This window comes from Anolis carolinensis, chromosome 4, assembly GCF_035594765.1.
Source record: "Anolis carolinensis isolate JA03-04 chromosome 4, rAnoCar3.1.pri, whole genome shotgun sequence".
In the NCBI taxonomy this organism is placed as follows: Eukaryota; Metazoa; Chordata; class Lepidosauria; order Squamata; family Dactyloidae; genus Anolis; species Anolis carolinensis.
The window spans coordinates 162,203,103-162,230,698 of record NC_085844.1 but is presented as its reverse complement, the minus strand read 5'-3'; the positions used below and the strand labels follow the sequence as shown (position 1 = coordinate 162,230,698).

At 37.3% G+C, this 27,596-nt stretch overlaps 1 protein-coding gene and 1 long non-coding RNA gene across 2 annotated transcripts in view; one reads left to right on the top strand and one right to left on the bottom strand.

Annotated features, from left to right (window-relative positions):
• Nucleotides 1-27,596, bottom strand: part of pigk (phosphatidylinositol glycan anchor biosynthesis class K) — a 176,886-nt gene that overhangs the window by 34,448 nt on the left and 114,842 nt on the right. The gene's annotated exons all lie outside the window — the stretch shown is intronic.
• LOC134298348 (uncharacterized) lies at nt 7,621-14,571 on the top strand. Its single transcript, XR_010005376.1, has 2 exons — nt 7,621-8,000; nt 13,466-14,571. It is a non-coding gene; the product is annotated as an uncharacterized LOC134298348 (long non-coding RNA).

The following is a 27,596-nucleotide window of genomic DNA, read 5'->3' as shown; positions in this document are numbered from 1 at the left end:
ATGGCAAAGGGCATTTTAGCAAGGGGGATTTTATCACCTTATCTTTTAAACTTGTATTCTGAATATATAATGTCTAAAGCAATATTAGACTTCGAGGAAGGAGACATGGAAATTGGAGGAAGAAACATTTACATTTTAGACATGCAGATGACACTACACAAAACACAGAAAAGAGAAAAGTATTGGAACAATTACTGAAGAAATTCAAGGAATATAGTATAAAGGTAGGTTCACAGTTGAGCATTAAGAAAACAATAATAATGACCACAAATGATTTATGTATAGATAGAATCAATCAAAAAAGCCACATCCCTGAATCTGCAAAACCTGAGCAGGAAGTCAATGATAGAGTGGCTTGGAAATTTCTCATTCATAGGGTTGCCGTAGGTTGAAGCTGACTTGAAATCAGTTCACAATAATATGACTGATCCTATGAGATGATACCCAAAAAAGCTTTCCAACAAGACCATAATGAGTCATCTTGTGGTGATCTCTACATGATTATGATATAAATCATTACATAAACTGATAATTTTGGATAAATTTGTGTAATGATTTATCCCAAATCATGTGGTTAGAAGCATGACCTTGCATATATAAATCTTGCTCATGTGAATCTGAATGTTTACCTGATTATACGGTTGACATGGGGGCCAGCAGGCAATCTCTCTTTAGCAATCTCTCTCTGTTTTTACCCTTATAAATATACAAGACTCCGCACAAACAGGATGAGAAAAACATATGCCATTAAGTTACTTCTACAAAAATGTTATCAATCAAAACAAGATCTTTAGGAACTACATTATCAACTCAAATCAGAATTCTATAAGCAAAGCAGCACCTCCACCATATGGCAGCATCAAATAAAGCTGCTATTAACCTTTCCAGGGGAATTTATAGAATTAATTTTGAAAGCAAAGCTCTCTGTATTTTACTTTTAAATCTCACTAAGACTAAAATCATAGTCCATACACTTTGATACCTGGTGTCATTTTCTTAATGGAATATGCTAATCCTCATCCTTTGGGACATTTTAGAATCCCAAAGACACATCTTATTGAAGAATTCACATATAGGAGGCATAGGCATTTTCCACATTGTCTCCTCAAGAATTTAATACATTGTCCCCATGTTTTAGATATGTATTGCATACAGATTTTAAAAACTAGATAAACATATCCTTTAAAATATTGTCATTGGGGTACTCCTTTGTCTCATGCAATGTCATGCAGCAGTGTGAATTCTACAACCCTTCAGATGTTGTTGAAGTGAAATAGCTCAACACCCAGCATTCCTTCTCAGAACAGACAATGATCCAGAATCCTGAGATGCAGTTCAACAAACTTCTGGGGGGCACACAACCTCTGTCTCTTATATGATACTTTGAGACCATAAGTGTTCCATACTATGTTGTACTTTATGCTGGAGACAATCTGATAATAAGAAAAACAGTCAATGGTGCAGTTACCATTATAGTTATTGTTGTGGGCCATCAAGTCATTTCTGACATATGTCAACCCTAAAGAGTTTTCTTGGCAAGATTTGTTCAGAAGCGGTTTCTCTTCACTTTCCTCTGAGGTTGAGATTGATTTGCCCAAGGTCACCCAATGGATTTCCATGGCCAAGTGAGGATTTGAACCCTGGTCTCCGGAGTCATAGTTCAAACAACTACGTCACTTTAGTTCTTAGACAGTGTATTTCAGATGAAAAACTGGTTGCAGCATCCAATGACATATTCTGGTTTTCTGTTAAATGGCAGGCACAAAGAACGGGGTCTTCATTGGAGGACATTTCTCTCAGCAGAGATTATTTCTTTATATGGGAATAAAAATATCCCACATTCCTTAATGCTAAGTCAATAAAAACAGCTGCTTTCCTTCAGTGCTATTTCCTAAATATTGGGTTCACAGCAAGGTTTTTGTTTTTCTTCATTTTCATATAGAAATGAAAGTGATGGTATTTTTAGGGCACAGGATTTATGTTTGAGGTTTGAAAATTGATAAGAGTATAAAGAAAATATATGTATCAGCTACTCAGAACAAACATTCCACTTCATAATAGTTCCCAAAAGTACATTCATGTGAAGAAGCATGGCATGGACCTGCAGAAGTAAAAAGTGGATCTAATGGTAAACAAGAACATAGGTGGCTACTATTAAATGCATGTGTATTTGATGTGACCCTTGAATTTATAGCTGAAGAGCTCAAGCTCCTTGGAGAATGTGAATTAAGCTTGTCCTTGGTTTCTTTGAAACCAACATGGCAATCAATTGGCTGAAGAAGATCTAAAGCAAGATGTTCCTCAGACTGTAGGAAATAACCACCAAATTAGAAAAGAAAAACTTCAATTGCTGTTATTTGCTACTGTTCTCATACTCCTGGTATCACACATACAGCAGTCTCTGTATGCTCCTTGCACCTCTGCTCATATCCTGACAAGCCATACAATTCTTGTTTGTTATTACCTGCTTTTGACTTATGGTATTCCTTGCTCAACTTAAAGATGTGGCTTCCCTGATTGATTCTATCCATCTAGAACCGGGGTGTCAAACTCATTTTCACCAAGGGACACATCAGCCATAAGGTTGCCTTCAAAGGGGCATTTGTAATTGTACGACTGTAGAAATATTACTATGTTGCCCTGGCATGAAAAACATAAAATGGCATGGCAACGGGATCACACGTGATCTAGAATGTGGACTTTCTCTTTTCCTACTGCCCTTAATGTTAATAAACATTACTGTATTTTGTAATGAGTCATCTCTTCTCGTGACATGACCAAAGTACAACAACCTTAATTGGGACATCTTGGCTTAAAGGGAAAATTCAGTCCTGATTTGCTATAGGAACAATTTACTTGTTTTTTCAGCAGTCCATGGTATGGTCAGTTCTTTAGCCTCATATTTCAATGTGTTAATTTTCTTCCTATTAGCTTTCTTCACTGTACATCTGTCACAACTATATATGGAAATTGGGAATACGATTGCATGTATCACCCTAACTTCAGTATTCAATTATGTATTTTGACACTTCAGGTTCTTATCTACTTCATCCATAGCTCTCATTTCAAGTCCTAGTCTTCTTCCAATTTCTGAACTTAATCTCTACTCTGATTAACTATTGAACCCAGGTATGGAGAACGTTGAACTCATTTCTCCTGACTCTTAAATATCCCTTCTTTTCATGTTTCTCCAAATCCAATCTGAGTATCTGATCACACTCCCATGCCCCCCAGCACATATCCACCCACCACATTTTGGGAAAGCGTGATTCTAAAACATTTCCAGTCCTCTTGCCAATAAGTCATGAAAAATCATGAGTCCAGGAATGTGTCCCATGTTAATCACAAGCCTTACTTTCACTACAAAATATTAAATGCTAACAATATTTATATATCATCATATCTGAAATAAAAATCTTCAAAAAGAAACAAGAAATGCCCGACAACAATGAACTCGTAATATATAAAAACTCTCTCTCCTTGAGTATCATATCCTCAGGATCAACAAAAATATAAAAAAGAAAAACTTAACACAACTTAAACTTGAGGACATTAATACAACAACCAATGTAATCCTGTTCTGCCTGTTCAATAAATGGCCACATTCCTTCCTATTCATCCCCAAAACAGAAATAATGTGATGAAAATACCAGCCTTTCTGAATTATTTAGGAAAACAATACTAGAGGAAGCAGTTCTGTAGAGTAGTCTGCCAATACTTTTCTCCCTCTCTATTCATCAATTCTGTCAAGATGGACCTCTATGTCACATTGCCATAGACTATGGGAGGATAAATAAAAACAAGAACTCACCAGCATACTGTCTCATTAAGATTACACAATGGTTAAAGTGTGATTAATGTGTATGTATATACTTAGAACTAGACTACTTTGTATTTCACTAACAGTCTGAAAAATGGTAAAGTGCCAAGCCAGCAGTCTAACTAAACCACCTCAATTAAACTGGTGAAATACAAATCAAATACATTGCCAATGTACTCACTGTATGGATGTAGCACTGGATTCTCTCATCAATACAAATCCTTAACTTACAATTGTATTTTATTGTTCCGGCTTCCCCTCAGAGGAACTGAAGGAATTTATGAAGTAAAGAACATTAGCAAACAACACACTTCTCAAAAGTTTTTGAACAACCATAATATATCATTTACACACAGCCATGGTCAGACACGTTCAGAGACAGAATACTGTGAATACTAAATGAAAAGAGCAAAGCAAGAGGGGACCATTACAAACAACATGCCTTGCTTGTGATTAACATGGGACATCTTGCTGGACACATCTAGAAAGAGAATACAGATTACACAAACATCCTGTCTGACACTATCTTGGAAACAAATTAGATGAAAATGTAAATCCTATGTGCTAAACAGCATCAGTTATGAAATGCTGACTTAAAACTCAACCAATTTGCTAAATACAATGAAATACAATTGGCCCTGTGCATCCACGAATTCTGCATCCATGGATTCAGAATGGCTTGAAAATATTCCAAATAAATAAATTCCAAAAAGCAAACTTTGATTTTGGCATTTTACTACACCATTGTATATAATGGGACTCAAGCATCCACAGATTTTGGTATTCAAAGGGGCCCTGGATCCAAACTCCAGTGGATATCAATGGTTCATTTTTGTTTGCTTACAACAGAGCTTGGAAATAACTTGTCAAATAATTCTGTAAGGTATTAATTAACTGGCTTTCTCCCTAGCAATTCCCATAATTCACTAGAATTCCCAACTAATACTTATGTTACATTAAATATGTTTCAATGACTTTGGTTGTTAGAATGCATTAGAATTTATTACAATTAATGCCTTTTTCTTTTCAGATTCAGGAAAACAGGAATGATCTGTCTCAAAGAAAAGGTTAGAATCAGAGACTCTGTTGTTAGGCAGGGCAGAAAAAAAGAGATAATTTTCTGAAACACAGATCGTAGAAGTAGAAGGAACCACCACCAAAGAACCAGAAAAGATGGAGAAATGAGTTTTGGAATAAAGACTGGAGAGTGATTTGTTTGAAGATCAAAGTCTCCAAGCTGGCAGAGTTGTTAAGCCTGAAAGATGACTCTTCTCTGTCCGAGGAGTCTTACCAAAAACAGGCAAAATTTTATCTGAAGGTCTATGGTGGGGCACAAAACATAGCAAAAATACTTTTCCAGCTACCACTATTGCATCCATATGGAATCATACAGTAGAGTGCTCAGATATTAGTTATAATTGATCCAAAAGAAGATGTAAGCTACTCAACAGCCCACTGTGAAGGATTTGTCCACCACTTTGCTGATAAACTTGTTCAACTTTCTTCTGGCTTAGATGATGGTTTCCTGTTAAAATCTTGTAGTATTAAAGCTGTGGGCTCCAAATGCAATCAACACACATCTTGAAAAGTCTTGGAATTCACTTAACATGTTCCCTCTTCTTCTGAGCAATGCTAGCATAGCTCCAGAAAAATTATTTCCATATACTCTTTCAGCATGGCTCCTCAGTTAACCAAAACTGTGAAAGAAATGCAAGTGACACCTCCAGAGCTAATAGATATTTTTAAAACCACCCTGATAGTATTTAATTTGTGTACCTCCTCATATCAATATCTGTAAATAGAGGTAATTAACAATAGGACAAATATTTTCTGTAATATATTATTCAAGGCCATTAGGCAAATTTTCTCCACATGATATAAAAAATGTCAGCTACTTAATTAGTACACCTCCTTAAAATGATAAAACTCTCTAGTGCATCCAACCTAACTTTTTTTTTTGCCGGGGGGGGGGGGGGGGAGAGGTGAACTGTGGAAAAAAACATCAATTAACTTTTTTTCCCTAAAACTATTTTTAAATGTTCAAACAGCTCACAGAAAATTGAGATGTTAGAACAACAGAGTTGATGTTCCTTACTTGAGCAAAAATAACAATTTAATCTCTGATTTTGAGACAAAGTATATGTGCTGTTAAGGTACCACGTAACTCTGCCAGTAGGGCCACAATTAGCACCAACTTGTAGAAATTGCAGTTCTGAGGTAAGGTTATCTCAGAGCTTTCCAAACTGTGTGTCACAAAATGTTAGTGTTGGCTGCAGTGTGCATGTCACATGAATGTAACAAGAAACCTCCGAATCTATGTGAAATAACCAATAAATCATATATTTTGAAAATATAAATGAAAGGTTTTAATGTAATACGTTGTACCCTCATAGCTTACGTTCATGCAATTTAAGTATGTGTCCTTTTCTCTTATAAGGGGCTGGTCTAACCTGTAGTCGGCTAGCAAAACTGAATTACTGTGTTGCAAAATTATACATGTCTAAAAAGTGTGCCACCAACATATGTCTGGAAAGCTCTGTGTTATCTCCCATCTTTTGCTCTATTGGTGATTTAAAATTGTCTTATTAAACAAGCTTTCAGTTCTGTGATCGCTGGATGCAACTTATTATTTGGGGGCGGAGGGCCTTGTTTTGTTCCCTCTTGATACTGCTTTAGCACAATATCTTTGTGGTAATGATGGATCACTGCTATTTGTTCATTTCTGTGCTGGTTTTTATATGTCTTCAGCTGTTATTTGACAGCTAGCTGAATTCACTAAAATGTCTTTGCATCAAGTGTAATCCTAGTTCAGAAGAAATATGAAAACAATTTAAATAAAATTCCATTTTAGAGAAGCTTCCTTGGAGGCAACCCTTTAGAAACAGAACTTCAGTGGCTTGTCCTTTTCACTAAAAGGAACTTCAGAAATCTGCAACAGCTTAAACAAGAATAATTACCTTCGTGTGAATACCAGAAAATTATTGCCAAAATGGAATTTCTCATATTGGACGTCTTTTTTAAAGGTTTAATCTTCTCTACCCATGAGAGAACAACACCAGAAAAGTCAACTAAAGAGCTAAAAGCAAGAGTGATAGTCATCATCAGCTTTATTAATGGTGCAAAATGTTATTCCTGTGGCTTATACTGGCGAGGTAAATCAGACTTACTGCTGGCTTAAGCAGTTCTGTAGAGAACACTACTGTATACTGCTATACTATATTCTCAATGTTAATGTTTTGAAATGGATTTTTGTGCCTTCAGCTACAGTAGGAATATATCTCTCCAAAGCCATGCTTACAATTGCCGATGGTATATTAAGATGCTGTCAAAGCTATTAAGGTCATTAACACTTGCACATATATTTGAGTGTATTCCCATGTGATTTCCGAGGACATTATTTGCATACTATTACGCACCAGCAAACCTATTCCTCATATTCCCACAGGAAACCACTTTCAAGCGCGACCTACATAGTATTCACTATTCTGATTCAAAATATGAAGCAGTAGCAAATAAATGGGAAGTAATGCAGGACAGATGCAGTGTCTATAAGAGAACAAGTTAAGCTTCGGCTAATAAATGACAAATGCAGATGAATGCAGACAAATGTAGCATAATGAGTCTCAGAGGAACAAAGAGTAAATTGGGGGAGGGGGATAAATTATATGCTTAATGGGGAAGTTCAATTACAGCTGAGAGGAAGAAGAGAAACCTACGAGGTATTAAACCAGAGTGCTACCACAAGCCCCAGGGCAAATGACTTAAATGCTCTTGCAAGTAATGTTACATGTAGACTCTCTTACAGCAACTCTAATAAACAAAATACAGTTCCTTAGTTCCTTAAAAGGTGGGATTGGGGTGGGTGGTGTATTTGTGCAATAGAATCTGACAGCACTGGCAGTTTATCAGGAAATATACATGGTTTTATTTTTGGTAACAGAGATGCTAGAAGTCAAATCTGCCTGGATGCTGTAGTTTCTGATGAAATACTAAAATTCAAATCCAGGATGTACATGAACCAGCTGAGATTACTCAGTGGTGAAGGCAAAGCCTTCTGGAGCCACTCAAGGGTACTCTTTTTAAATTACTACTTTACTTGTTCCAGAGTCAAGCTCAACAAATGGTTCCAGTTTCCAGAAATTGTTCTGCAAGCTTTTGGAATACAGCACATTCTAAGTAGGTAAGTCACTCCAAGAGATTTCTGGTGCTATGAACATTTCTCCTTGAATTGCTGACTTCTAGAACAGTGGTTCTCAACCTGTGGGCCCCCAGATGTTTTGGCCTTCAACTCCCAGAAATCCTAACAGCTAGTAAACTGGCTGGAATTTCTGAGAATCGTAGGCCAAAACACCTGGAGACCCACAGGTTGAGAACCACTGTTCTAGAATATAGTTTAAATGTGGTTCCATGCCTTCTATGCTGTGGAATTTTGAATTGTGAAGAATATTATATTATGCTGGCATTAAATGTTTGCCAATTTTCTGTTGTAAACCACCCTGAGTCCTCTCGGGGAGATAAGGCGGAATAAAAAATAAATTATTATTATTATTAATTATTATTATTATTATTATTATTATTATTATTATTATATTGTATGACACAGCAAACAAGATAGATATGCTGGATTTCGTGTCACAAAATCACAAGTCGAACACTTCCCAAGCGTTTAGGACTGTGTGATGTATTTTCGGATGATGCACGCAGATTCCAGTAGGGTGGCCTTTTGCAGTTGGCAAATCGTAATTTTGTCAATGTCTATTGTTTCCAAATGCCGGCTGAGATCTTTTGGCACGGCACCCAATGTGCCGATCACCACCGGGACCACCTGTACTGGTTTCTGCCAGAGTCTTTGAATTTCAATCTTGAGGTCCAGATAGCAGCTGAGTTTTTCCTGTTGTTTTTCATCAATTCGACTGTCACCTGGTATGGCGACATCAATAATCCAAACCTTTTTCCTTTCCACAATTGTAATGTCTGGTGTGTTGTGTTCCAGAACTTTGTCAGTCTGGATTCGAAAGTCCCACAGTATCTTTGCGTGTTCATTTTCCATTATTATTATTATTATTATTATTATTATTATTATTATTATTATTATTATTATTATTATGTTTAGACTAGCCCTAAAGTTGTTCTAAATGCCTTTCCTCCCACTGCGACCAGCAGCAAAGTAATAAAACCAAACCAAACAGAAATGGATTCTAGAAGAAGAGTGACTCCTACTCTAGGAGAGTAGGACTTTTTGAGCGCTCTGAACATATGGACATATTTGCTCCATCTGGTTTCAACATAGAGCAAACCACACTAAACATACAGGATTTCTCTATTAATGTGTGTATGTGTATTAAACATGGATACGGGTCTTTTAATATAAAGCGGTGAGTGGCTTAAAACAGATTCTAAAGTTCTAATGAACACTCTTTCTACAATATCATTCAACATTAATTGTGGCTCTTATCTGCAAATGAACTACTTTTTATTTAATTAAAATTATTTTAAACCCAATTTTAGAATTAAATCGAACCATCAACTTAAAATTATTTGATATGAGGTTTTTACTTTCTAATAAGGTCATGTTGACTTATAATGTGTCTTTTTCATGCAATTATTATCAGATTAATAGTTTTAAAAATGGGAATTAGAAACATTTATCACGCTTTAAGTCTTAAAGTATTGATAAAGCTCTGCAGGAGAATAGGTCACCTCACACCTTCTTTAAAGTCCACAGGATATTTATAAATGTAAATGTTATATAAAAATTAGCTGATGTGCCATATGTTTGAATATGCTCAATTCAACAAACATGTTTTGTACCTAGGTTATTTCCACACACACAAAAGCTTTGGAAAGTTTTTTTAAAAAAACTTACAGCAGATTAGTTTGTACACACACAAAAAGCTTAGAAACAATTGGAAATTCCATATAAGATCAATCTAGGAACCTCTGGTGGTGCAACGGGTTCAACCCTTGTGCTGGCAGGACTGCTGACTGAAATGTCAGCAGTTCAAATCCAGAGAGCAGGGTGAGCTCCCATCTGTCAGCTCTAGCTTCCCATGCAGGGAATTGAGAAAAGTCTCCCCCCAGGATAATAAAACATCTGGGCATCCCCTGGGCAACATCCTTGCAGACTGCCAATTCTCTCACACCAGAAGTGACTTGCAGTTTCTCAAGTCAATCCTGACAGAAAAAAAGCTCAACCTATAGTTTTTAATTGAATAATAGATAAACACAAGAAGATAACTACCTATTGGACACAGAACAGAAAATGAAACTCACAAACAAGAATATATAATTGTTATATGAACTAGATATTAAATGACAATACCTGTAATTTTCTTTCTCTCTCCCTTTCTTTCTGTCTCTCTCTTTAAAAGAATTAGGATAAACCCTTATCTTGAAACCCATGTAAAGTAGACATTCTAACAATCTAGCAATTACTCCACAATGAAGCTTCTAAGGACAAGCATTTCAATTTTCTTCAGTAACAATAACACATTTGCCCTTTCACATAAAGTGTAACAACTGGTGACTGACATTGATCAATGCCTATAGTTCATGCTATATCAGAGGGTTAGCTTGTCATCTTCAATGTACAGTTTCCTTGGCACTGATGAAGACAACAAAACAGGAGCAGAGACAACAATATAACTTGGGAGTGTGCGACCTGGGAATGATGGATGGGAAGTGCATCCAACATTTCTTGCTCTTCTAAACTTCTTAAAAAGCTGGAGTAAGTCAAAGCAAAGTCATTCTAGCTTTAGCTGTGAAACTACTTGATACTATATTTTCAAAACAATAAAAATCACACAAGTAGAAATAAAACAATGAATTCAAAAATTGGTTTGTGAAGTCTTCAAAAGAAGAACTTTGATTAATCTGTAACTGCTTATACGGATCATTTCACATACTGTGAACATTTAAAGATCACGGGCAGTCAGAATTCTTAAACATTCTGCAAGCAGGATTGAGTAAACAAATTCTCTGGATCTTCTGCCTGTATGTCATTTCATATGATATCTAAAGACGGCAATCTGGCATCTGTTACTTCTCAAAAGTCCATGATAATATCCCAGAGTTGATGCTTGACTTGTCAGAAGAGAGACATGCTAGATTTAGATATCACAGTAAACAAATTGCCTCACTTTCTGTTGAACTATTAATATTTGTCCACAATAAAAAAGTTCTGGTTTATCATGATTTCGCAATCCAAATATTCTTACACATGTAGAATGAATGCATGTTTGACATACATGTATGGGCAGTAGGTTTTACTTTCAACCATACATACATTAATTGAATGTTTGATTAGAATGTCTGTATATATGAAAATGGTTTCAGCAATCATTACAAAAAAGGATCCATCTTTGAACAGTTATGTCTGAACTTCACAAAGAAGGAAATTTCCAATTTTAAGGATGTTTGATTCAGGGGTGAAAAAGAATGGTTATTGTCTATACAAGGATCAAAATGTCTATGATTGCTATGTTGACTGGAGTAGTTTTTGAATTAATATTCTAAATAAGAATAAAAAGCTGGGGCTGGCAATTCTGTGAGTAAGAGTGTCACATTTTTCTGCCTTACCCCCCATCCTAATTTTTGTGCTTTGGGTTGTAAGAAGACCAGTACAATGAAAGCCCAAAGGGAAGAAGGAACTTTGTGAGTTCAATGATTGTGTCTCCTTACCGGCTCCTAACTAGTTACTCGTCTTATCATGCTACACTGACAAGCCACCCAGAGAAATATAGATAATATTAATTTTGGAATAGACATTATCAAGTCTGGCCAGATTCTTATCTATACACTGATCTTATAGATACATTGGAGGATATGATAATCTTTCTATCTTGAACTCAAGAGAGAACCTCCATGAATATATTTTTAATCACGGTGTTCACCAAAATAGGCATGCTATTAATAACTGTAAATGTTCCCACTGGTTTAGGCTGACACTAACCTTGTGGTTCCTCACAAGGTGTCTCTTTTACTGTCCAAGTCAAGTCTCACTTCAACCTCACAACTCCACTGACCCATTTTAGATGAATGATTTCACAAAATCACCTTATTCTGCTACCAAAACTCTATCATTCCAATTCCACGTCTGAATCTGGGAAGACACTGGCTCCTTGGAAATGCTTGCACCTTTGGAACATCCCTTGGTTACCAAAAGGTGCAAGCCACAACTCTGAATCTATTCTTCATAACATGACCAAAGCAGTAAAGAACTGGATTTAGAGCCAGACAGTTCTACCAATGTGTACACAAACTATTTACTTAAGAAGTAACATTTATTAAAACAAGGCCCCATCTACAGTGCCATATAAGGCAGTTTCAAACTGAATTATATGGTACTGTAGATGGGGCATAAGAGCATAAATAGATATAAAAAATACTGCCAGTTAGAGAATCAAGGTTTATTTACACACACACACACACACACTCGTACCACATCAATAAGAAAAAATCAGAAAACTTGAGCTCCAGTCTCTGCTCAGTGTGAATAAAAACTGGATGATCATGGACAGGTCATGCTATCTCCGACTTAGAGGAAAGCAATGACAAACTTGCTCCGAATAAATCTTGTAAAGAAAATAATTTGATATGGTCGCTGCATGCTGAAGTTGACTTGAAAGCACAATGTGACATCAAAGCTTGACTTTCCAAAATATTTATTTCATTTTAAGAAATGCAATATCATGGATTCTGAGATCGGTATAGAAGCAAACATGCTGGCATCTCAATACGTGGCCACAACCAAGCCTGATGCAATAAACAAAAAGATGCACCACCCATTTTATAGAGGGGAATGAACCATAGCCACAATATCCAAATTAGCTAATCAGTTTGATCAAAAGTATTGATCTTCCAGAACACAAGGCTTTCACATGCACCTCACCCCCCCCCCCCCCCAACACACACACATCTGGGAAACATTCCTAGATGTTAGCAGAAGTGTTTAATTAACTTATGTATTCTTTGCAGTACTGTACCAAGTTCCAGTTATAAATCACCTGGATAAGTGAGGTATAAAACCACATCTCCCCCACCCCATGTATTTCCATGCTAAGCATAATAATGTTGTAGCAGAGCCAACAAAGAGGCTGCTAAACTCAAAGTTGTATTCACAATGCTAATAATTTGTGATGCTTCAAAATATGCTATGACCATTGGCATCAAGCATATTTGGCTGATTTTGCATACAGATATCCTTTTTTTGCTCATTCATTCCCACATAGGCAATTCACCAGTCAAAGAAGCATCTCAAACTGGCTTCTTATTTCTGGGAGGGAATTTGTTTTGATGTTTTTTGACACATAAATAGATATTAGGCTTCAAAGCAAATTAATAAGGTAAATGGAGAAGTCACAAAAATATCACATAAAACACACCAATAAAAATCCATCTCAAACTGAAGTAGAAATAAAAATGTTTTAAAAGGTTCATTCAGGGTAAATATTGTTTTGCCTGCTTCTCTGTTCCTGCAATTACTGATCAAATGGGTTTTTCTTTTTTTATCCTACCTTTTTGTCAACAGGTCCAGAGGACAACTAACAGTAATAATAAGTAAAACCATTAAAAAATTAAACATTATATACATAAAAATAGTCTTTCATTTATCAACTAACCTTTCTATCATTTTTTCCTCCTCAGATCCTCTGCAATCATAAATGAAAAATCACAAGACACTTTCTTTCTGAACCATATGCAGCCATGCAACCTTTTCCCCTTTACATATTCAATGTAATTTATGTATTTAGAGTTTGAGATCTTGATTAAGACAGAGAAGTAGGGTATAAATAAATAAAACAATGATAATGATAACAATAGATGTCAATATCCATGGATGCTCAAGTGTCATTATATAAAATCATGTAGTAACATGGTTTAGTTTCCTTGGAAGAAACCTGTGATGTCTCATGGGCCATGTAGTCCCGTTCCTCGTACTATTGTGGCAGACGAAGAGGAAAACTTGGGTTTCCCACTGATTCAGCCAGAATCGGAGCCCCTGCACCTGCAGGATGTTTGCCCTCAAGAAGTCAGCCAAACAAGCCTTGGGCAGAATTCTCCCCCGTTCTCTCGTAAGGATAATTATAATAGAGATAGAGGCGCTAGGGAGGCGAAGCGCCGAAGCGCCAGAATCGCTGCCAGACAATTAGCTGATTAAGCCTGTTTCCCTTGGGAAATCTTAAGGAGTCATGCATCTGGACACAGTTTGGGTTTCACTTCTTGTTCCCCAGGGAAAGTGTTCCTTGGCGGGAAAACAAGATCCTATATAGGTGTTTTACCGCAAGGAGATCCTTGCGGAGTCAATTCGTCAGCTTCAGGAGTGAGATCGTGTGTGGACTACGCTACTCCAGTTCCTTGTTTCCAGGACCAAGTTCCAAGCCTGCCTTGTTCCCCGGACCTCGCCATGGACCTTGTTCTAGTTCCAAGCCTGCCTTGTTCCCCGGACCTCGCCACGGACCTTGTTCTTGCTTCTTGTTGCCTCGTATCAAGTCTTGTTTGCCAAGAATCTAGTTTGTTTTCCAGCCTTGTTGTCAAGCTCCATTGGACTAAAGGACCTTGTCATTTCCCCACACTTGCTCGGCAAGTGTGTGTTTCGGTTATTGGATTATAACTTTGGACTCTAATATCACATATTGGACATTGTTTTCCTGGACTATATTTGACCTTTCCTGAAAGGTCTACTTCTGAACTATACTCTTCACTTGTTTTTATTGACTTTATATATTCCTTTAATAAAGATATTAGATAGATTCTGGTCTCTGCGCATGGTTATTGGTGCTCTGCAACCTGGGTCCTGACAAAACCTGTGTATCAGTTTGTTTTATGTGTGGAGATGAGTTCACAGCAATCAACACACAGTTTTCACAGAAAGAGTTTTTGATCCAATGGTGTCCTTTATATCAGTGGTTATCAGTCTTTTCTTAATCACTGAACCCCTTTTAAATACTTTTAGTGGCTGTGGATCCCCAAGACTTAACTTAAGATTTAAGACCTTAGATTGCATCAAATAATGATTTCAAATTTCTCATCAAGGTCCTTCAAATTTAGACAGAAGGAGATAGAAGTCAATCTGTTAATGCACACAATCCTATTATAATATAATATTTTGATTATAATGATTTCATATGAATTTTAAAAGATATCAACACTAACAAAAGTTAATAATTTAATAATAGTAGTGGTGATAGCAGAAAGGTAATAACATTAATAGATAGTAATAATGGCAAAAGTAATAGCAATAATTATAACAATAATATTGGCACTACTACTACAACTACTGGTACTACTACTACTACTACTAATAATAATAATAATTGTAATAACAGTAGTAGTAGTAGTAATAGTAGCAGAAGTAACAATAATACATTTTCTACACAAATTGCCCATTTTTGAGGTATTCATTCCAATTTAACTGCAAAAAGCATAACATTTCTTCAGTCCTTCATGGGGCCCCTGTGACATCATGCTCCCCATCTCACCCTGGGTCCCTAGACTCCAGATTGAGAATCACTGCCTTATATAAATCAGCAAAATCAGGGTTTGCTTTTTGGACATTGGGGAAATATTTTCAAATCACAGGTTGTTGAATCTATGGATTCAGAATCTTTGGATACAGACGGGTGGCAGTATTCCATTATTTCATTCACTATGGTCTCTCTGGATGATTTACAAATGAGTTAAAACATAAAATACAAAAAGTCATATAATAATTGGGAGGGGAAGCTTCCCAAAAGATAGCACCAGCAAAACAAACAAGATAGCTCTATATTTGGTAGCCCAAAGTCTCTTCGGAATAACATCATCTTCATTTTGGGTTGAAAACATAAAAATGCAGGACTGGAGAATTCTAAATGAAGAGCTCTATTATTTTAGTGACATTTTTAAAAACAGCACTATCTCAGTTGACCACCCACCACATTTCAGACAGACTGAATAAAAAAACTGCTTATCCAAATATCTAAGTGTGCTTGTATGTGTGATAGAAGCAACATTTAACTTTTCACAAGAGATGGGCCGAAACTAACAAAATGAAGTTCAACAGGGACAAATGCAAGATACTTCACTTCGGCAGAAAAAATGGAAATCAAAGATACAGAATGGGGGACGCCTGGCTTGACAGCAGTGTGTGCGAAAAAGATCTTGGAGTCCTCGTGGACAACAAGTTAAACAAGCCTACAATGTGATGCGGCAGCTAAAAAAGCCAATGGGATTTTGGCCTGCATCAATAGGGGAATAACGTCTAGATCCAGGGAAGTCATGCTCCCCCTCTATTCTGCCTTGGTCAGACCACACCTGGAATACTGTGTCCAATTTTGGGCACCGCAGATGAAGGGAGATGCTGACAAGCTGGAAAGCGTCCAGAGGAGGGCGACTAAAATGATTAAGGGTCTGGAGAACAAGCCCTATGAGGAGAGGCTCAAAGAGCTGGGCATGTTTAGCCTGCAGAAGAGAAGGCTGAGAGGAGACATGATAGCCATGTACAAATATGTGAGGGGAAGTCATAGGGAGGAGGGAGCAAGCTTATTTTCTGCTGCCCTGCAGACTAGGACACGGAACAATGGCTTCAAACTACAGGAAAGGAGATTCCACCTGAACATCAGGAAGAACTTCCTCACTGTGAGGGCTGTTCGGCAGTGGAACTCTCTCCCCCGGACTGTGGTGGAGGCTCCTTCTTTGGAAGCTTTTAAGCAGAGGCTGGATGGCCATCTGTTGGGGGTGCTTTGAATGCAATTTCCTGCTTCTTAGCAGGGGGTTGGACTGGATGGCCCATGAGGTCTCTTCCAACTCTACTATTCTATGATTCTATGATTCTATTCTACAAGTTCGATTACTTTTGCTGCTGTTTCAGCAGATAAGCTGCAGATATACTGATAATGCTGACTTTCTGAAATTCTTCTGAAACAGGTGTGTGGGATGTTTCTTTAAATGAAATATGTCACACAAGATATTATTTTCAGATCGGAACTTTTAATGGTACAATAGGTCTAGTAAAGTGGCAAGAACTCAAAATGGGCCAACAAAGGCAAAATAACAAAAAGTACCACAAGTCATGGATCCTTTCAAACAAGTTAAAATAGCAAGAGATATGTGATTCATACCAGAGGGTCAAAGATGGCTGTAAATGTCGTAAAAAAATATGATCCAGTATCTAATCTGGTAATTACATCCATAGCCTGAACAGATACAGCTAATATGATTGAAAAAATAAAATCTGAAGCAAGCAATAAGTCAGCACTGTAATAGAAGACTGGGTTGCCGCCAATCATGTTATGATTCACACTGGAGCAATCAAAAGCTCCTGAGTACGGGAAGGATAATTTCACTAAGGAAACGAGGATTTAGGGATAACAAGGGCACCACCTTGATAGCATGGTGTTAGAAATCTACACAAAAGTTCCAGTGCTTCTGACAACTACCATATGTTTTCCCCCCTGGAATGGAACTTTTGTTTTGAGTGTACAAATCTGACATGACTAGACCATTCACTTGTGTAGCTATTTCCAAAAGTCACCAGGCATATATCAAGAAATTCTCTTGAGAGAGAGATCAGGGACATGATTTTATAATAAAAAAGAGGTGATATACTGGAGTAAAAGAGAATTGAGCAAGACAGCAGATGGCTGCCTGTCCATCTGCATTCAGCCCAAGACTCAAGAGGATCTCAACTTTTGCACATTCAAGTCTAAGAGCAATAACCAAATCTGACAGAGGTCTGTTTACATCTAGCCTCAGAAATACGGCTAAAAGGAATCCAGGCTTAGTCACCAACTTGAATCTAGCCTTAAAAAATACAGTTTGATATCCTATTTTTGGTAATTAGGACAAATGATTATGCCCTACGTCAACTGACTTTTGTTGATATTACTGTATTTACATTTTCTATACTTTTCTGTAAATATATTCTTCCTATACATTCTTCATCTTCAAACTAAATTCATTTACCTTTTTCCTCATATAATATCAAATGATGGTTTGGAGCTATGACAAAAGAGCTTTCTTGATATATGCAATTCTATTGTGAGCTTCATCTAATGAGTTAAGGTAAGGTAGAAAATATTGACCATTTCCACTGCCTAGGCAGCCACCTCTTCACAAAAGATGACACTGACACTGAAATACAACACCATCTGAGCTCTGTGAGTGCAGCATTTTCTCGAGTGTTTGAGAATTGGACATTTATAGAGATACCAAGATGCTTGTTTATAAAGCTATTGTTCTTCCAACTCTGTTGTACTTCTGTGAAGCAAGGACTATCTACAAATGTCATTCTCTGGAAAGATTCCATCAGCGTTGCCTCCACAAAACTCTGTAAATCTCTTGGGAAGGCAAGCGGACAAATGTCAGCATTCTGGAAGAAGCAAAGACCACCAACATTGAAGTGATGATCCTTCGCCATCAACTTCACTGGATTGGCCATGTTGTCCAAATGCTCAATCACCATCTCCCAAGGCAGTTACTATACTCTCAGCTCAAGGACAGAAAATGGAATGTCAGTGGACAGCAAAAGTAATTTTGTTGCACCCCAAGGCTGCAGGACACCTTAAAACCACACTCGAGCCCCAGAGTATAAGCAAGCAATCTGTTTATTGAAGATTATATGCAAGCAGTAGCAAATCAAAGTTCAAAGTCAATGTAATAAAATTTAAGTCCGCAAATAACAAAACACTTGAGAATCTTGAAGCAAGAGTCTATAAAAGTCACCCAAAGAACAGAGTCCAAACAGGATATCTAAGTCCCAATAATGGTATCAAAATTAGTCCAAGCAAAATATCAAGGATAATCCAAGGCACAGAGTCAAACTGGAACACAGGAGGTACAATTGGGACACAGGTGATCAAACTGGAACACAGGAGGCAACACTCCAAGATTAGTCCAAGGTACAAGTTCAGTGCTGGAACACAAGGCAAGGGTCTTGGCTGGAGCAGAAATCCAAACTGCAAAATACTGGAACATCAACTGGATACACCAAAATCCCCAGAAGCAAGGACAAGACTGGAAGAAGATTCAAGGTACAAAGCTACAGGAAATAACATGAAATTCATAATAACATGGCGCACGAAGCAGAGATCTTTCTCTCTTGAATAAGCAAAGTTATCACCTCTGAATCTCTCAGAGAGAGTAGTCCTTCTTAAGGTAAACTCAAGGTTTCTTCCTGTGAGAAGCCTGCTCATTATTTCATTTGAATAACAATTGTTTTCTGTATTTGAAACACTCCCTTTCTCTCCTCTGTTGAGTTATCACTTTCCTCCTGTCAAGCTCATTAACATTATCACTTCCAGAACTATAATTCCCATCTGGCAAAAGAAGGTCTGACCTTGACTCCTTTGGGGAATGCTGTTCAAGCTGCCTGCTTGAAACCATTATGTCTCTGGTCCCAGAATCCACTGGGACAAACTCTGGCTGCATAGGAACAGGCATCTCAGGCCCAACCTAAGGCTCACTTGACAGTTCAGATGGAAGCTGGGCTACAACAAATTTAAGGATAGTCTTAAAGATAACCTTTAAAAATGTGGCATAAACACAGAGAATTGGAAAGCCCTTGCTCTCGAGCGTTCTAATTGTGGAGGTCAGCTGTTACCAATAGTGCTATGAATTTTGAAGAGGCACGAATAGGGGGCGAAAGGGAGAAACGTGCCAAGAGGAAGACATTTCAAGCAAATTCTTATCAGGACCTCCTCCCATCTGCAAATTGATGTACTCATTGTGGAAGACCATGTGAATCCAGAATAAGTCTGTACAGTCACTTACAGATTCATCACCAAGACTCTACTTCTGGAAGACAATCATACTTGGGCACAAGGGATTGCCTTTGATTATGATGATAGGTGCCAGGTATGAGACAGGCCTAGACAACCTGCCCCAATTACTTCCACAAGAAAATTGAGATAATGGTAAATGAACATATTAAAAATAATGAAAGTGGCATCAGCTGCAGCTATGTTGTCTGGTGTTTTCTTTCCTGATGGGCACCGCTAGCTATTCTACTGTTATCCTCCTCCTGCTGTCTACACAGCTTGGGGAACTAAACTGGGCAAATGATGGGCAGTGTTGAGAACAGGGAATGACATTCAAAATATGGAAGTTTCAAACAGACGGAGCAAAGCAAGACATGTGTCATCATAATGGGTACTGATATCAAAGCTTCAGTTTGTTGTTGATATTATTGTTGTATGCCTACAAGTCAACTCCAACATATGATGACCCAATCAAATGGTTTTCTTGGCAAAATGTATTCAAAGGATGTTTGACACTGCCTTTCTCTTAGGATGAGAGATCATTCCCTGAGTGTCTATGGCTGAATGAGGATTCAGATTCTGATCACCCAGTGTCCTAGTTCAATGTTCAAAACACTAGGCCATTCTGCTTCTCTCAAGGCTTCACAAGATAACATCCAATTATTGTGTGCCAGTATACCTGAACCAATAACATATGGTTTCCATTTGTCCTGTAAATGAGTGCTTGATCACAACTTGCTAAATTTGTTCAGATAATTGCTACAAACCAGGAAATGATTGACTAAGGGGGAAAGAGAGAATGTATGGAACATACTAGAGTAGGCCTTGTATCACAATGCTAAATCACAAGTTGAGGACATATGTAAACCCTGTGTTTGTAAAATCTTTCATATTTTCAAGCCAGCATGAAACAACCAACAGTTCAAGGCAATTGGATGGGGCTTCACTGTGGAAAACCATTTCCCAATTTTAGAGATAGCCGTTGATGAAGCCTTGCCTCCAAGGGACTAAAAGAACATTAATACACAAACTGCAACTATTTCTGGACCCAGATAGTCTGAACTACAGCTGTCCACAGTGGTTTTATTCAACTGGTTTGCAGGAACTGGTTGTTAAAAGTTGGGGGGTTAGGGAAGTTAAAAGGAGAGCCAGGAATAGTGAAGAGGAGGAAGAGATAGAGACTGGAGTGGATGTAGAGGGTGGAAATGTTAGAAGATCAGAAAGAGGGGAGGACTAGATTCTCCAGAGGCATGTGGGTCAACCCAGATGGGAACTGATTCTTAATTATTTTGAATGACACTACCAGCCACCCATTATCTGCTACTGTACACAGGCTGTCTTTGAAAACTATTCAGAAGAATACAGAAGGTATTTTAATATGTAGTGCTTTCATTGAACATATTTTACCAGGGAAAAAGGGACTTCATTAGCTTCTCGTGGAACCCACAATTCAGAGAAGCTGTCTATACAAAAAAGTAGTGTTTCTCTTCTCCAGGACTTCTTGCCTTTTCCCTGGCCAAATACGGTCCCATTTATAGACTTTGCCATTCAAAGAAAATAATTTAAAGCATTTTTACTATCTTAAGTATTTAGAATTGTGATGCCTAATTTGACTTTTACATCCTATTTGCCCTGGTTGTATTTATTATTGTTTTAATTTTTGTATGGTGATATTACAGTGTTTTTAATTACATATCCCTGAGTAAAAACGTTTTTACTGTTTCTAGAAAGAGGTTTTACTGATCATTATATTCATAAATATAAAAATAGTTCCTCAACAGCTGAGTATTTTTAAAAGCCATAAACCTTCAGTATTTTATGAATAATTCTAGAGCACTTTTATCTACAGGGTAAATGTTCTAACCTAAACATATCAGTGCTTTCATCTAACTGAAACCTGTACTGCTTTTGTTCACTTATTAAGCTCTTTGCATGCTTGATTAGAGTTTTAAACACCCTTAACTGATTTTATAAGAGATGAATAAAAATCTATAGCCTGCTAATCACCATTTTATTTTCAACAAATTAAAGTGAAATGAACCTGTTAATGTGTAAACAAATGTATTCTGACCCATCTGTGTGTTGCCATTTAACAAAATGGTAAGAAGTGTACGCATTTTTCTCCCACAGAAGGCCAAAAAATTTGATTCTAATATCAGCAAGACAGATTATCTTTAATGTAAATTAACATCTGTTAACAACTAGCAATATAGATTTTTTTAGAAAGCCATTTCTCCTTTTATTCTCAGTCCCCAACTGAGTAAACTCCATCACTATATTGCACTGCTGATACTGACTTCCCCGCAGATAAACCCAATAAATGCTGACAAGGTTAAAATGGCAAGCACTAATGCATTCATGCAAAGCTGATGGGCATCACTTCCCATTCATGTACTTCATCCTTGGGAAAAAGGTTTCTGAACACAGAAATTCTATCTGACATTACAGAGAAGTGTGTATGTGTGCGTGTATGAAGGAAGAAGCTGACCAATTCCTGCTCTATATAAAATACATCAGGAACAGGTTTTGTATATCCTACCACTGTCTTAACCAAATATGGGGTCTACCTTTGGGACTACCAAATGTGGGTTTTTCACTCTTTATCACATCACTGTATATACCAAGTTTATATCAGTGCCACTGTAAGGATACATAGAAGGGAGCACAACAGCCATACAGTCCAATCCCCTACCATGCAAACTGCCTTTCAGGCAATTGCGCCACTATGGCCAAATGTGGGGGTCTTTACTTTTAACCTCATCAAATGTGAAGTCCTCCACAGTGCAAACACCCACTTGTGGGACTTCCCTGATCATGTAAGAGCTGTGATGCCAACTAGAGGATTTATACTATTTTTGCTCCCCAACAGAACACAACCCTGAATACTGCCATCACAGACAAAGAGTCAGAATGATAATGATTCCAGAGGCCAAAAAATTCTCTACGCGTTCCCTGTTCTGGAATTCCAGAATCCAAAATACTCCAAAATCTAAAATTGTCAACATGGGTTGCTCAGACAGTGACACCTTTACTTTCTGATGATTCAAGGTACACAAACTTTGCTTCATGGACAAAATTATTTAAAATATTTTGTACTAGCTTGGGGTCCCGGCGGTGCCCGGGTTATTAGTAGACGGCATTGAGTTGTTTGGGGATGTGAGGAAATATCACTTAAGTTTGGTCCAGATCCGTCATCAGCTGGGTCCAGTGCTGTCTGTATAAGGGTGAACTACAACTCCCAGAGCCAAAGGAGAATCACCCCGAAACCCTGCCTGTATGCTCAGTTGGGCATGATGAGGCAGTGTGCCAAGTTTGGTCCAGATCCGAAGTTGGCTGGGTTCAGTGCTGTCTATATAAGGGTGAACTATAACTCCCAGAGCCAAAGGACCTAGCAACCCGAAAGATAGTTGCATCTATCAAGTAGGAAATAAGGTACCACTTATAAAGTGGGGAGGCAAATTTAACTAATTTATGACGTTGGAATGAGGAAGTGCTGTCACAGTGGATCAACCTATTTACGTACTGCCGCCTGACCTTGTTGAAGGAGAGTGCTGTAACCAAAAGACACAGGCAAAAGCTGCTCTGTTTGGAACAGGGAAAATGGCCGCCTCTTTTGCGGCCTAGCACAATGGAGCCAGGCTGCAAGGCCTGAAACGTGTTAGCAAAATGATCAAAGGCGGCTTGGATTGGGGCTTTGGGGGCTAGAAGTGTTCATAAGCATATCATTAAAAAGATAATAACAATGTTCTCTGCTGTCTTTTGAGGAAAGTAGGGCCTTACAAAGAAGTTGAAAGCTGAGGCAAGATGGCGTCTTCCTTTTGGGCCTAGCGGCGTGGGGCCAGCCTGGAAGGCCTTAAACATGTCAGCAGAGGGGCCAAAGGGGGCCATCTGTTGTCAGTGGGTTCATGGATCGTAGGGGTGATGTGTGTCAAGTTTGGTCCAGGTCCGGCCTTTCTGGTGGTGGCAGTGGTGTTTTTTATTACCAAAGTGTAGGCCGAAAGCTGTTAACTCTCCCAAAGCTAGCATCGTTCTGAGGAGATAAGTAGGCCGAACGAAGCCAGTTGGCAGTAGTTTTTCCCTCAGCAATCCCAGTGGCCTGTGAAAGTGGCGGCCAATCAGAGCTGGCCCATATTCCGGCCGGCCAATCAGAAAGCTGATCCATATTCCGCCAGGCCAATCAAAACACGAGCACATATTCCACCAGGCCATTCAAAACGCTGATACATACTCCGATTTCACTTTTATTATATATATAGAAGATTAATTTCAAGCTATGTCTAAAAAGTGTATACATAATATTGGTGAATTTCGTAGTTACTGTCAACACTTTTTCTCCCCTTCCCAACAGCTACTTAGTATTCTCTCAATATAGCAAAAATATGTTTATATACAAACCCATGAGATCAGTGTTCCCAATCATATTTGCTTATATAATAAAACTCCAATATCTACAATAGAGACTCATGATGGAAACATAAAATGGCAAATAACATTATGTGACACAATTTTTGTTCTTGGGTTATAAATGTAATTTCCTAATTGGTTCTAACTTAAAAACATGGAAAAAGTTTATTAAACTGTAAAAACTTTGTTTTTGTGGGACATTGTGCAGCACATTTTGCTATAGTTTTTCAATTAATATCTCAGAGTCTCAACCAATTCAACTTGGAGCGCCAAGTTGAGGAACCCCAAGTGGTCAGTTACTGGTCAAAGGACATTTAGCATAATGCCAAGTTTTTAACTTTGTGTTTTTAAATACATTACAACTGTACCCTCAGTTTCATTTCTGATACGATAAATAAATAACCAATTCAACATAGTTTGGGGCAGCCACACAAAAGTAGCTTCTGGAGTATAACAACTACTTTCAAAGTAAAAACTGCACCATTAAACAGGAATAACACTTTCAAACCAGGAACAGAAAATGTTTCAAATTTTGTTACATAGTGTTATAGTGAAGCCTATTGAAATGAACAAGTTTGGGCAGAAGCATACCATCAAATCGCCTGGAGGACCTAGAAAATGCCTTGAGAGAATTTTTTTGTGAGATGAGTAAGTGAAATTGTGATATTAAGGGTAAGTATCTGCTGTAATGGAAACGAGGATTGTATGGTATGTAATGTATTCTCTGTGTAACTGTTAGTAAAAAAAAAAACAGCTATATGAGGAATAGTTCAGATCCAGATTGCACTCTCCTGAGATATCTGAAGGAAGAATAAGAGATACAGGCAGGCATGAAAGGGAGTAAATTTGGATGAATACTGAAAATTCTATCCTTTTAATTTCTTCAGTTGTGAGCTGACCTGCAAAGGGCAATCGGTACTGAAAGTACGGAACATAAATATGAAAATATATTAATGCCTTGCCATATATTCATGACATTGACATTAAAATATGTCATGGGTCTTAGAACTGAAGAAATTTCTTACAGCTTACTAGTAAGAACGGATTATTTGCTAAATGCAGTTTGGTCTTGTTCAAAGTTAATGTAACAGTATTTGTCATCCAGAACTTCCGCTCTTATGCCAGAATTGCTTATCCAGTTGTGGTGAAGGAACTTGGTATCTGAATATGCTGTTTTCTGAACTCTGCAAGAAAACGCTTGCTAAAGGCTTTTTGAATTAAGTTAAATGTTGCTTTACCTTTAGGAATCCTAATACTGGCAGATCATGTTCTATACATTAATCAATAATTTGTATTCTGCTGAAACCAGAAACCATTCTGCAGATGGTTTACTGCTAACTCTGAGAAAATACAGGATACATATTAAAATGTATAAATCATCTAAAAGTTGACTTGCATGTTCTAAAGGAGGATGTATTTTGAAAGCAGAAACACAAAGAATTGCCTCCTTTGAAATATAAAGCTGAATAAATCTGTCTACATTTTATCTATAACATCCTAAATCTTTGTCTTTGTTTCTGATTTCTCCACAGAAAGGGAATCAGGTGCTTAGTCTAGAGGTGCTACAATATGCAGAGTGATCCAATGAGGCTTACATTTTAACATCTGTATTCAACCAGCTCAAGGTTTCCTATTCTAGTGGTTGCATACTTGCGAAACAGTATTCACTTGTTTTTGTTACCCAAGCAATTATGCAAGAGACTGTGTTGGATGTCTTCTGCCATTACTGAACTATGGTATATGCCGGTGTAACTTTGTTTCAGTTTATTTTCATTCTGCAAGTATTTTATTATCATCATCATCATCATCATCACCATCACCATCACCATCATATTTATTTCTTGTATCGTTATACTTTTTTGCTCCCAAGCATTTGAGATAAGGAATACTCAACTTGCACTAGAAGTTAGATTCACTCATAAAACAACCAATGTTCCTATAGTTTTAGAGTTTCAGGTAAAATTAAATTAACATACCTGACACTGATTAAAACACCCCTTATCAATTGATCAATCCTGATGTGTAGCAGCAATGCCATATTAAATGGTTGTAATAAGGATTCCATTTAAGCAAAATCTAGCTCAACCATTTTATTTATTTATTTATTTATTTCTAATATTTCTATCCTGCCCTTCTCATCCGAAGGGACTCAGGGCGACATACAATTGGCAACAATTCAATGCCGACACATTATTAAAACAAACAGCATATAAAATCTATTACAAATAGTTAAATACAGTATAAAATATAAAACATATGGTTAAAATCCATTCATCCAATATCCTTGTGCTTTATCCATACATCAGTCTGGGTCATCTTTGCTTTTATTCGTTAAAAGCCTGATCACATAGCCATGTTTTTAAGGCTTTTCTAAAACTCAAAAGGGTTGGGGCTTGCCGTATATCTTTGGGGAGGGTGTTCCATTGAGCATTTTTAACATGTTAAACCATTGAGCAAGAGCATGAACTTAACTATATTTACATTTTAAACATATGAAACAGAGTTCCCCAGATTCAAAATTCATCAGAGCAGAATTTTGTATGTTCCAAAAATTTCACCTAGAATCGTGAAATCCATCCTTTCTGTTTGCACTTGAAGTTGAAGGAAAACTGCCTTTGATTTGGAAACCATACTATATGCAAAAAGGAACATATAGCAATCCTCCTTTCTTCATTAGTTATTTTAAATATTTTTCTTAATCCTATTTTTTAAAAATCTAAAATGTTAAAATGTATTTTTTGAAAAAGCAGAGAACCATGTTAAATCACATTACTGGATTCTGGTTTCAAGTAACTTTTTAGGAATGTATAAAGTTCACAAAAGATTAGCCATGGGCTTATGCTGGTATATGCCCCTTCAGCTATTGCTTGTTTGACAGAGGTATTTGACTCATAACAGTGTGGCAGCTATGCACTGTACAATCTTGTGTAAAATTGTTCTCACCAGACCATCAGCAGCCATGCCAATATAGATGAGACAACCAGGAACATAATAAATCCAAATGGGCATGGATCTGTGTAGTTTTTCATAAGAAACTGTCGGTTAACTTTTTTTAAAAGGATAGTAGATGGCCTAAGCAGAAACGTTGATAATGAGCCTCATTTTTTTTTCTAATCAAAACGAAAAACCAACATTTAACACAAACACAGAGCTCTTAGCTACAATCTCAATAGGCTCAAGTTATTTCTGTGTTGCTGGGCCAGAATACTAAACTAATGAGGTCCAAGTAGATGTATTGCAAGGAAATATATAATACGAGCAAATGTTCACTCTATAAAATAGTCAAAACATACCAAAAAAACCCATTTCTGATTCTGTTCAATGAAGTATTCCATTGCATTACGGCACAAAGCAGCCAAATGAATTCAGCAGGGTTAGATTACTTTGTTCATGCTGTAAAAATATTACTGTGACATTTCATCTGGTCAACCATCTCAAAGGTTAATTCTGTTTCCTATACCACATATTCCTCTAGGTGAGCTATTCTGTACAGTTCTTATTTACCTATTCTAAACAATCCGCAAACTGTTTCATTGCTCACTCTCTCACTGTTAAGAACATATTGACTTACTGCCTGCTCTGCTGTTTAATTCATTTATGCTGAGAGTCAGGCATGAAGACAGAATTTTAAATGT